Source organism: Gossypium arboreum, chromosome 9 (genome assembly GCF_025698485.1).
Source record: "Gossypium arboreum isolate Shixiya-1 chromosome 9, ASM2569848v2, whole genome shotgun sequence".
In the NCBI taxonomy this organism is placed as follows: domain Eukaryota; kingdom Viridiplantae; phylum Streptophyta; class Magnoliopsida; order Malvales; family Malvaceae; genus Gossypium; species Gossypium arboreum.
This window is the reverse complement of record NC_069078.1, coordinates 76,963,291-76,976,457: the sequence shown is the minus strand read 5'-3', so window position 1 is coordinate 76,976,457 and position 13,167 is coordinate 76,963,291. Positions and strand designations below refer to the sequence as shown.

At 27.9% G+C, this 13,167-nt stretch overlaps 1 long non-coding RNA gene across 1 annotated transcript; it reads left to right on the top strand.

The window, feature by feature from the left end:
- Window positions 1-11,117: 11,117 nt before the first annotated feature.
- On the top strand, window positions 11,118-12,013 carry LOC108455759 (uncharacterized). Its single transcript, XR_001866821.2, has 2 exons — window positions 11,118-11,279; window positions 11,693-12,013. It is a non-coding gene; the product is annotated as an uncharacterized LOC108455759 (long non-coding RNA).
- The last annotated feature ends 1,154 nt before the right edge of the window (window positions 12,014-13,167 follow it).

Genomic DNA, 13,167 nt, shown 5'->3' with positions numbered 1-13,167 from the left:
ATAAAGTTATTTTGGTCATTTGATATAAACCTTATGTAAGTGTTTGAATCATGGTATGAATAAATGTGAATGAATAAGAAGAAATGGTAAGTTTGGCATAAGCTTTATATATGAACTTATGAACTTGAATGCAAATTAATTTGGTGTGACATGTGAATTGAGGTTGATAATTGAATTGTGGTGTCAATGAGGACACATTGGTTAAACATTTAGGTTGAATGTTTTGGTATGTTTTAGACTTTTTTAAATGTGTTTTTAAAGTATGGAAATGGTCGATTTTGATTTGGCTTGGTACCTAAGTTTTGGTTGAAAATTTGCCTTATTTTTGAAGCTTTTTAAGGTGCACACAATCTCCTCACACAGTTGTGTGCCTTATTAATTTTAGGTGCAAGATTTTTCACACAGTCATAATTAGTTACATGGTCTGACCATACAGGTGTGTGGGGTAGCCACACAACCATGTCTCCGAGTCACATGGTCAGGGCTTTGCAACATGGCCTGACCACACAACCGTGTGACCCCTGTTTCCAAAATTTTCAAAATTTTTCATATTTTTTTGTTTTGATTCAGATTAGTCCCTGGTTATTCCCGAGCTATTTTTAGGGCCCCGTAAGCTCTTTTTAAGGCCCGTAAATGTTTTTTGCTATGAATGAAATACAAATTTGAATGTTATTTAAATTAATAAATGAATAGTTTAATGATGTAAATTATTTTGATATATATCGTAATACTTCGTAACCCTAATTTAGTGATGAAGACAGGTTTAGGGATATGTGGCATGTAATAAGAGTAAATCTGCTCATAGGCCAGACCACCTTGCCTGACTCGAAGGTCCGCTCGAAAAGTGGAAAGGTTTGGGCAAAAATATAGGCCCGAAAAATGGGCTTGGGCAAAAAAATAAGGCCTATTTTAAAAATGGGCCAGGCTTCGGGTATGACATTTTGGCCCGAGCCTGGCTCGGCCCAAATTCACAAAATGCCAAAAAAATATGCTATTTTTTGTTATTTTAATGATATTTTCTTGTTGTTTTCTCCCCATTTTGTTACCATTTCACTATTATTTTGTTGTTATTGTTTGGATATTATATAACACTTGTTTTATTGTTAATTTTGTTATTATTTTAAAGATATTTTCTTGTTAAGTTGCATCTATCTTAATATTATTTAAGTATACATATTTTTAAAATTTATTTTCAATTTGTTTGAAAACTTTTATTTTAATTTTTTGTATTTTTGATATATTATATATATTTAAAATTATGTAAAAACAATATAATATAAAAAATTAATATGGACGGGTTAGATCGAGCCTGTGTTTTAGCATTTTTACCCGGGCCAGGCAAGGAAAATTTTTTAGGTCCATTTTTCGGGTTGAGCCCGAACCTAGCAAACGAGTCTAATTTTTTGCTCGGGCTCGGCCCGGCCCATGATCACCGCTAAATAAAAGTATCTTATATTTAGTAAAAAGCGTTCTTCATACTTTATGGTTGTTATAAATAAAAAAAAATATTATAGATTATAAAAATTTTGACTATTATAATTAAATGTTTTTATAAAAAAGTAACTATTATAAAGAGTTAGAGCTGTTCATGGGCCGGGCTTGGTCGGGTTAGGATCGAGCCCAACTAAAAATTCAAGCCTATTTACTATACTCAACCCCGGCCCCGGCCTGAAAAATGGGCCTAAAATTTTGTACAAGTCCAAATTTCGACTGGCTTTGCTGTGTTAATTTTGTATATAAATTTTAAATATATATAATACATAAAAAATACTAAAAATATCAAAATAAATATTTCCCAATAAATTGAATATAAATTTTAAAAAATATGTATACTTAAATGACACTAAAATAAATGCAACTTAACAAGCAAATGCCTCTAAAATAATAACAAAATTAACAAGCAAATGCCTCTAAAATAATAACAAAATTAACAAATGCCTCTAAAATAATAATAAAATTAACAATAAAATAAGTTTTATATAATATCTAAACAATAATAACAAAATAGTAGCAACATAATCATAAAATGGTAGCAAAATAGGACGAAAATAACAAAAAAAACTAACATTAACAAACAAACAAAAAAATAGATTTTTTTTCCTTTAGTGAATTTGGACCAGGCCCGAGCCAAAAATGTCTTACCCGGTCCAGCCCGTTTTTTAAATGGGTCTTATTTTTTGTCCAAACCTATTTTTCGAGCATATATTTTTGTCCAAACCCTCTCATATTTCGGGCGGGCCTTCAGACCGAGTGGCCCGACCCATGAACAAGTTTATAAAGAGTGTTGACAATAAATTAAAAAAAAGACATAATATTATTTATTGTAATCCAATCAATTAACTAAAATATTCATTTAAAAAAACTAACAAAAATATTCAAATAGATAATAACATGTAATATTAGGAAAAATATTAAAAATGGTAAATATACAATTTGATACTTGGATGTTTCAAAATTCAAATCGATATCTCCAAGTTTTTTAATTAGAATTGAATTAAATTAGAGGGAAAGTGATTGAGCGGGTAAGGACAGGGCCACGGGAGGGGGGAGGTGCGATCACGTGACAGAAGTAGCCAACACGTGTCTAATCAAGGAACAGGGAAGGACAAAGACAAAGTTGAAGATAAAAAAAAATTATAGAGGGGCTCCAAAGTATTAAAGAAAAAGGCAGTTGCCAATCGACTCAACTCTCCTCCTATTGGCTACTTTCTGGACCTACCATCAACTCGTGGGACCCTTCTATTCGTAGAATTACACGACTTTCAATTTTTTATTTAATAAAAATAAGAAGAAGAAAGGAGTTTTGTTTTGATTTGTTTGGACGGTGGGGCCCACATAGGGAGGGGGAGATTCTTCTTCATTGGACATATTTGTAGGCGGTTTGTGGGACCGACGCGTGTACTATGTACAGTGAGCATTAATAGGAAAACTCCAAATTCAATCTAGTCATTATATTTTGTGGCATTTCAAATATATAGATCATGGCAAGAGCGTAAAAAGTTCAAACTATTACTATTTTTTTTTTCTCAACTACGAAAAAAATCAATTAACTATTTAATTTTATCATTTTTGGTCACCTACTTTTTTAAACTTTTAGGAGTTTTAATTTTTACATTACTGAATTGGTGATCAAAAAAGGTAAAATTAAATAATTGAGTGATCATTTTATAATTTTTTATAGTTGGGTGACAAAAAAAAACTAATAATTGAGTGATAATTTTGTAACTTTCTATAATCGAATGACCAAAAAAGAAAAAAATCATAGTTGGACAACCTTTATTGCAGTTTACCCTTATAAATTTTTATTTTGGGCACCAAATTTAAAATGTTTACAATATAACTAATGTCGTTATATACTTTTATCATTTTATTTACCGTCATTATATACTTTTTATAATTTTAGTCACCCAAAATTAATTTGCTATTAGATATATTCATTTTAATCAGACAACCTTAGTGATGTTGTTTAGTCACATTTACTAAACTCTCATTTTCATAGAAAAACCCTAGTCGCTCAACCTTTTTAAATCAATTATTTACTTCATCAACAGTGACATCTGCCTTCGGGTTGGTTGTTGGTCACGATTTCTTCACACTTTTTTGTAATTTTATTTTGTTTTTAATTTCAGTCTACATATTTTAGTTTGTCCGCGACTTCATGGTTTAATTTTGTCCATATTTTTCATGATTTTTGTTTTGTATACTCAATTTTTTTTAAATAGTTTTATTTTGTCCTGGGTTTTATTTTGCCCATATTTGTTTTTTTCTAAAAAGAGTTTTTATAGGAATTAAATTATTTAGCTGCAGATGAAACTCAAGTTTTTCACATATAACTGAATTCTATGTAAAACGTAATTTTCTCATAAAACTTAGGTAATTCTTTGTAAAGCATCAAGTTTTCCTTTTACTGAAAAACTAAAATTAACTCTAAAAAAGGAAAAAAAGAAAGAAAATTAAAAAGATAAAATAATTTTTCCTTGTAAAATTTAGTTTCCTATAAAAATCGAGGCAATTCTTGTAAAACCCTAAGTTTTTTCGTCTTACTAAAAACTAAAATTAATTCTAAAAACGAAAAATAAAAAGGAAAAGAAATAGATAAATAAGATTTTCTTGTAAAACTTTTTATTATAAAACTCATGTAATTGCCTTAAACCTCGGGCTTTACTCTTCCCTTTTATTGAGAAAACATAAATTAATTTTATAAATGGAAAAATAAAGGAAATTAAAAAATAAAACGGTTTTTAACCCAGATTTTCCATATAAAAACATAAACACGTACTTAAAACTAATTCTTAAAAAAGTAAAAAATAAAAATAAAGGAATTTAAAAAGGTAAAATGAGTGAATAAAATGAAAACCTACTAAAGTTGGATGAATAAAATAAGTGTATGTAATAACAAATTAACGGTGAGTGACTAAAATGTAAAAATATGTAACAATAATGTTCAAATTCTAAACTTTTTTTTGTCTGTGCCCAAAATGAAAATTTATGAATTTTAGGTGACCAACTATGTAGTTTACCCAAAACATATAACATATATCTATAAAGAACAATTAAAAGATAAAAAAAAAAGGTTGAAATGACAAAAATTTTGAGAATTATGGTATTTTGAGTTTGAATATGAAATAAAAAATTCCTCAAAGTAATTTTTATTAGTTTATTAAAGAAAGAGTTTTTGATAATTGTTTAATTAAGTTGGGACTAATGTGAGACGAACTTGATAAATCTCTTAAATATAATATAGAGAAAATAAATTTTTAAAAAATTTAACTAGTCATTTTTATAATAATGGTAACAGAAGTGAATTTTTTTGAAAAATAAATCAAAAGATACGGGAAATGTAAAGTTTTACGAATACGGAACGTAGGATGGAAGCGATGAGACCAGTTTGCATGCCTAATTTCTGCAATTATTTTTTTAAGATTACAAAGTTCAGGATTCAATCACTAAAAAATATTTTAAAATAAAAATAAATAAATTTAGTAAAGTTTGTAGCCCAATTCAGTCGATTTGATATTCTCTGTGAATTAGTATCTTAGTCGGTTCTCGATCAAAACGATTCAACTGGTCAATTCAGTTTATTTCAGTTCAAACAACATGGTTATTATTGCATTTATCTTAACATTTAATTTTTTTTTCAAGGCTTTCAAAACTGGGCCAGTGGTCGAACTAGCGAGACCATTAATTTTCGATTCGATTCATTTGATTAGTTATTCGATTTGATTAAATAAATTATTAAAACTTTATAAAAAAACATAGTGAAAATTGATTCAATCGGTCTATATCAATTCGTTAGTCAACTAGTCTATAGCCCCTTTAATAGGAGTAGTACCCCAACTGATTTCTAATCTAATTGATTGGTTCAATCCAGTTTAAACAACATTTAAGTTTCCTCAATCAACTCGGTTAAGGCTTTTTTTTTTCTTTTTGGCTTTTATCTTTTATTCATTTTTATATGGGGGAGTGATCTACTTACTGCGTGCGTCATTTAAATTTGATCATTAGTTCCCTTGATGGATCAAACTATTCACTCAATTGGTCACATCAATTTGTTCTTTGGTGAGACAAATATGATAATTACAGATCGTATTGACACACTAATAATATGTTGCACAACACTGAATCAAGGGACGCCCTACTCACATTGATGCTAAAATGACGTGGTTAGATGACTGAATCTATTTTGTAAATCGGAGAATTAACGAATACCAAAGTAGAGAGTGTAAGTGCGATTTTGAGTCTCATGATCTAAACACCAAATTAACTAGGGGCAAAACCAAAATTTCATTTTAGGGGGGCCAAAATTAAATTGTAATTTTACCATTTCAATAGCCTGCATCTTTATAATTTTTAAAGAATTAAATCAAATTTTATATGTTTAAGGAGACTAATATATAATTTTATCTTTACTAATTTAAAATTTTAAAAATTTTAAAGAGTATAAATAAATTTTTTCTAGGGTTTGAGTCCCCTACCAGCCCCTAGTTTCCTCTAAAATTAGTTATAGTCATAAAGCTAGAATAAATATTTAGTTATTCACAATTGAAAGAAAATAAAAGTCAAAGAAATAATTAAACGGAATTTTATTCAAAGGTAAAAGAAGGAAAAAGAACTAAATAAATAATGGGTGAACTACACTATTACTCATCCAAATTATTTGTTTATTTATTTATTTATTATTATGAAAAGTTACGAATGATTACTCAATTATTTAATTTTATCTTTTTTGTCATAGTTAGTTAAAGGTAGCAAATTTTAAAATTGATATTATAACAATTTTAACCCTTAATGTTTATACATTGTATCAATTTAATCTTGATTTTAAAAAAAAATCTAACCCTCAACATTTACACATTGTGTAATCTGATCATTTTTGCTGTTTTATTTTTCATTGTGACCATTTCACCTAAAAAGCTAAAAAGTAAATTTATTAGTTAAATTTGATTGAAAATATAAAAAAAGTGGAAAGGCGAAAAATTTTAAGATAATAATTTTATCTTGTCTTATTCTTTTAAATTTAACCATCAATGTCATAAAGAAAAACAAATTTGTAAAAAGAAGAAGAAGAAGAGGGAGACCAAATTACATGATGTGTAAATGCTGACAGATAATCTTTTTTTGGAATCAAGACTAAATTGACATAATTTATAAATGTTGAGGAATAAAGTTAAATTTTAAAATCTGCAATCATTGGCCAACTGGTGACCAAAAAAGACATTAGTAAGTAATTGGATAACTATTTTATAACTTTTCATAATTAAATAACTGAAAAATTACTAATAATTTTATAACTTTCCAAAATTCCGAAAAAAATAACACCTCCCAAAAAAGTTTTTAATCTCTTTTATAGATCTAGATTTCAGATTCATATCAAATTCTATCTTCTAAGTTTGTTTGTTTTTATTTAAAATTTAAAAATTAAATTAATAAAAGATATTAATTTATAAATCAATATGTTATTTTAAAATTTGTAACCAGTCTAATATATTGTATATCAATACATTCGTTTAAATTTTTAAAATTAATAAACAAATATATTGATTAATAATTTGTGGAATAATTTTTTAATATATTTACAAAGATGATGAAAATTTTAAATTGATAAACAAATATATTGATTAATTGAAATTTAGTAGCATGCAAATTTCCGAAAATTTAAATCTAAGTTTCAATAAGAGAATTTATATATATATATATATATCAAAATATAAAGATATTTTAAAATTAAATATTTTATAAGTAATTATATACGCATATATAACTGATTACTCCATAATTAAAGCATTTAAAGAGTATTTATCTAAAGAAATAGAAAAGCATTTTAGTAATTTAAAAATTTAAATTTTAATAGGAATATATATATATATATATATATATATATATATGAATACTATTCACATTTTAAAATAATTTGAGTTTTATTTAATTTAGTTTGTTTTAAAAATAAAATCCAAACGTGAATAGTCTTTTAAAATATTAGTAATAATGTTTTATATATTTTACATTTAAGATATATATTTATCTAAAAAACATTTAAGGGTAATTTAAAAATTAAAATTAAAATTTTAATAGAAAATTTATATATATATATATATATATATATATCAAAATATAAAGATAAAGATAATTTCAAATTAAATATTTTGAAACGATAATTTGGTTAGAGGGATATAAAATAATTTTTAAATTATAAAATTAAATGGATAATAAAATAGATAAAATATTAAATAAAAATTGAGAAAGCTCTACTTGGTGCAAATATAGTGCATGTTCCTTTTATATTATATTATATGATTTGTGGACTAAATTATTAAAAATATTTTACTTAAAAGGATGTTTAAAATATGTTAAAAAGACAAATATTTTTTTATTTAAAATGTATTTATATAAAAACTTTTAAGAAATTCAAAACTGTTTTAGAAAATAAATCTTTTTCAAGTCGATGATTATTTTTGAAATTAAGTATGGTGAAATTAATTTTTTTTTAAAATTTGGTAACTACATATTTTTAAGGAAGAATATTTAATACATTGGGGTGCATAAGTTTCATACACCATTGGTGAATAATAACAAAATGTTTTGTTAGGTTATTCGTCATTACTGACCCGCTACCCGATTACTCGACTGGGACCAACTCATGGCCTACATAGTTCGCATAGGGGAGTTCGTATCCTCTCATGAACTCGTACGGGGTGGGTTCGCACCGTCATACAGGTGAAACCCCACCTAGAAAACACATGTTAATCCTAGAATAGGTTACGTGTTGGCATGCATGGAGGCCTACATAGGACGTCTCATTCAAGAGCAAGGACTGTATCATATAAATAGAGAATTTAACCCCCTCTAAAAGACACTAACACAAAAACGCTAACGAGAATTGTCGAAACCCCTTTTTTATTTTGAAAACAATGCGGATCGACTTTTGAAAACAAAAATGTGGAGTCGCCACCAATCTCTTGATTTAGGTGTGATTGGACCACCTACTAAAACGCTTTATTCAATGAAAAATAAATTTGGTTCATATAAAATAAAAAAACGGGTTCGGGAGTCGGTCACGCATGAGGAAGGGTTAGCACCCTTATTACGCCCAAAAATTGGTACCAAATTGATTTGATGCTGTCCCTATATCACAAGTTTTTTAAAGAAGAGATTTTTCAAAGTATGAATTTTTTTTTAAATGTTTGAATGGCTCAAATTAGCGGTGAAAAATCTCTCGTTTCAAAGATACGCAGTATCATACCCAGTACGATTGGATATGATCCTTTGTACCTTTAAAAATACGATTGATTTTTGACTTTTGAAAACTTGTGTGCTAAAATTATAAAAAGGGTATCCAAATATTTGGTTCACCAAAAAATCATACCCAGTACAATTGAGCACGATTTTCCGAATTCCCCACATATTAGATATTGCCTTATTTCAAAATTTTTGAATGATAAAGAAAATTAAAAATTTGCTCAAAACGCGTTTATCCATTTTAAAACGGAATGCTTAGTGAATTGTATCAAAACATTGGCAATGGAAGGAATTAACAAACATGAAATAATAGAACATAACAAGTCATAATTAACAAATCCACAATTATATACAACTATTCTAAGTAAAATGTGACAAATTTTAATCATGGATGATAAACAATCAATAAAATGATATACAACAATATTTAACATGACATAATACAAAATTATCCATAAAATATGTACAAAATGCAATGGAATTAGAACTTAGTAGTATAAATTGACTAATTAATTAACACATATTATAAGTTGACAAACTTGTATAAAAACTAGGATTTATTTAAAATAAGTATTATAAAACAAAACATTTGAATCGAATAATATGCAAAATATTTTAAACACAATTTCATTTAGAGATTTACAATGTACATGATAACTTAAATAATATGTAGAATATAAAGGATAAATACAACACATGATAAGATATAATATACATAGCAAATTTGTAAAACATGTATATATAAATAAATTTGGAAATAATTATTGGTAGAAGATGGCATGAAATTAATAATGTATATATAAAAAATAAGTAAATATATGAATTATGCATGTAATCTAATCTTTTTTTTAAAAAAATCTAATCATACACACAAAAGGTAAAAAACTATATTTACAAAATACATAAATTTGGTGATGTATATTCATAAAACTATATTTATAAAGGAGATTTAAAACAAATAATATATAACATAATTTTACATGTAACAAATTAATTTGAAGTGATGGTACAAACATAAATAGTACATGTATAAGGATAATAAAACATGAGAGTGTATACAATAAATAAATTATATGATTTAAAGTATGGTTCTTAAAAATATATATTATACATATAAATAACTTTTAAAGAGGATATATACATAAAAAATATTTACAAGAAGTGTATGAAATTAATAATATGTGTTATAGTAAAAATAATTTAATATGGGTTATATACATGTGAAGACATTTTTAAAAATAATTGAATATTAAAATAATATAGAATAAAAATATGAATTATAAAATTAACCTGAAATTAGCATAAATTATATATATAATAAATAACATAAGAAAAACACAATTATATACAAATTTGCTAAAAATTATATGTATAAAAAAATATTGTTTTGATAATGCATGCAAGTTAAATATAAGTGATAAACATATGATTGATGATAACTTAAAAGACACATAGAATATGAAGAAATAATAATGCATGACAAAGTATAGTACACATGATGGAAAAATATACATATAAAACTAAATACATGTGAAATTTGAAAATTATATACATACCATTTTACTTAAAAATAAATACCAAATAACGTACTAGGATAACATGATATGGAGACACATTTTAAAATAACAATTTTATAAATACAAAGACAATTTCCAAAACAGTATCATATGTACATAAAAACATGTAAATGAGACATAAACCAAGAAATATTTTAAATAATTTATGTATATAAATATAGTGACAACACTTATTAATGAGGTATTTAAAAAATATAAATAAATATAAAAAATTTACAACATGCGAAATAATAGTTATTATAGAAAAACTAAAACGAATGATTAGTATACAAATATATAAAACACTTTAAGAAACAGGATACATAATGACAAAAGAATGATCTAAAAATAATTGTACAAATGTAACAAACAGAATTATTAACAAGGGTTAAGGCATACACATATTAAATGTATTTTAAATTAACTAATTGTACAAACACAAGACCAAACTAAGCTTGCAGTAAAATAAGGAGGATAATTTGCAAATAAAACAATTACAAAATGAATTAATGCTCAATGGGCATAAATGTATGGGGACTGAAATTACAAATATCTCTCGCCCACAATGCTGCAATGAATCGTGGATCAAAATGAAACAACGCATAAATTAGCAGGCCAGATTTTAAAGCATAAGGTAGGCAAATCGGGCGCAAATTGAAGGCTGTGCGCAAGGGGAAGGATTTGTTGCGCAAATTCCCCATTCACACAAAACATGTGCATACCCGGGCTGCCAAACAGGCTGACGCGCGGGCCTTCACTATTAAACGGCGTCACTTTATTAACTGGTCATTTAAAACCATTCTCCTTTTATTTCCTTTCCCCAAATGCATCCCACATTTAAATCAAAAGAAATCTCAATTCTAAAAATCAATTTTTTAGGGCTTCTTTTGCTTAACTGCCGAACCACCATGATTTTGGTGATCACCAGCAAGCATGCAGTACCCAATCTCACTGTTGAAGAAGCTCGGCCAGGCTTTAAAGGATTTGGTAAGTACTTTTTCCCTTTTCTTCCTTATTTGAAAATAACTACAAATCTCATGTTGCTTTTTTAATCGTAGAAAAACTCGTAAAATAAAGAAAATTTCAACACCATTCGAATCATCGCCCTTACCCTCTGTATTCCTGAGGTATTTGGGCTCTCACTGGTGTCGATTCAATGCTAAAAAATCCAAGCCAAAAAGAAAACATAAATCAAAAGAAAAAAAAAACTGTAAATCACCTTTGTTAAAACTGCTATTTCTTTTCTTTCTATGCGTGTGTATATCGTCATCCCCTTTTGCAGGTACAATCATTGGCTTTTTATAGCCGATTTATAGAATAAAATAAATAAATAAAAATACATTTTACTGCTGTCATCTATTGTATTCTGTTAGCATTTCTTCTCGTGTATTCTAACGCAGGGATGGCCGTACAGAGGAGATGACCCCGGGTGACATGGAGGCCGAGCGCGAGGGTCTCTCGTGTAAAGCTGATCCTCTGGTTTATTCCAGAATATTCTAGCATTCTCTAGCTGCTAACATTATTTTTGGGTGTATTGGTCTTGGGGTAATGGGTTATTTGGGCTAATTTTTATTGGGTTTAGGGATTTGGAATTTGGGTATCTGTTCAATTGGGTCAGACTTTATGTAACCGGGTTAAGGGTTTTGGGGTATTTGGTTAGAAAATGTATTTGGGCTACTTTTTTTTTTGATGGTATGTAAAATTTGGACATTCATTATAAATATTTGGACTTTAATTTTATTTTGTGTTTGTTGTTTTTTCTTTTTTTGATTTTTGGTATAAGCCTGGACAAAAATTGGGCCTTACAAGAATTTTCGTAACAATTTCACATTGGACCGAGCAGGAGGTTTTGACACCAACAATCAACCCCAAGAAATAGAACTTTTTGCTGGTTGGTTTGCTAACCAACCAGAAAATTTGGGCAACTCAGGCGAGACAGGTGCGTCCAATTCTTTCAATCTCAATTCTCCCTTTGGTTAGGGACCTTCTTTCCCCTTAGATCAGGGGGCACCGCCGTCTCAACTATTCGATTTACAAGTACAGCTAAGGCTGATGAAGAAACAAATGACTCAACAAAGTACTAGTTTGAACAATAACAATTATTTCAGCAAGAGCTATTGAGCTAAAACGAAAAATTAAGAAGAAAGATACAGTTCGACCATTTTGATTTACAAAATTATGTTGCACCTTTCCAAGAAGAGGCTATGGGAGTACATGCAAAGCCATGACAAAATGAGGTGGATGCTTTGCATAAAGATGTTCAAGCATTACACCCTGATGTACAAGACATGGATTTGTTATTTTGTTCTAACAACCTTTTATCCCTAGAAGTGGCAATTGTAAACCTACCATCCGAGTTTAAAGTGCCAAAAATGATGTTTGAAGTTTGAAGGGACCTAGGGCACAACTCATACAATATAATGATTACATGAATGTATTAAGGGTCTTAAATGCGGCGAAGTGTAAAGCTTTCTCGACTAATCTTAAGGCAAGTGCGAAGGATTGATAGTTATATTTTTTGCAAGGCTCCATCTAGAGCTTCTCATACTTGGGTTAGATGTTTCTGGGAAGATTTCGAGCCTAGAGGACTATAATGAGCACTTATATGTGTTTGATGTTAGTGAAACAGAGGGATGGAGAATCTTTGCAGGATTATGTCAAACGATTCCATGTAGTCATGTAAAATACAAAGAACTTGGAAAACTAGTGGGCCATTGATACCTTCGTTATGAGAGTCTAAAATGATCACGTGCAATATTCGTTTACGAATAATAGGCCACAAAGTTTGGAAGACTTATATAAGAGGATGCATAAGTTCGCTGAAATAAAGGAAATTAAAAGAGTAGCTTGCAACACCTTTTAGATAGATGATAGA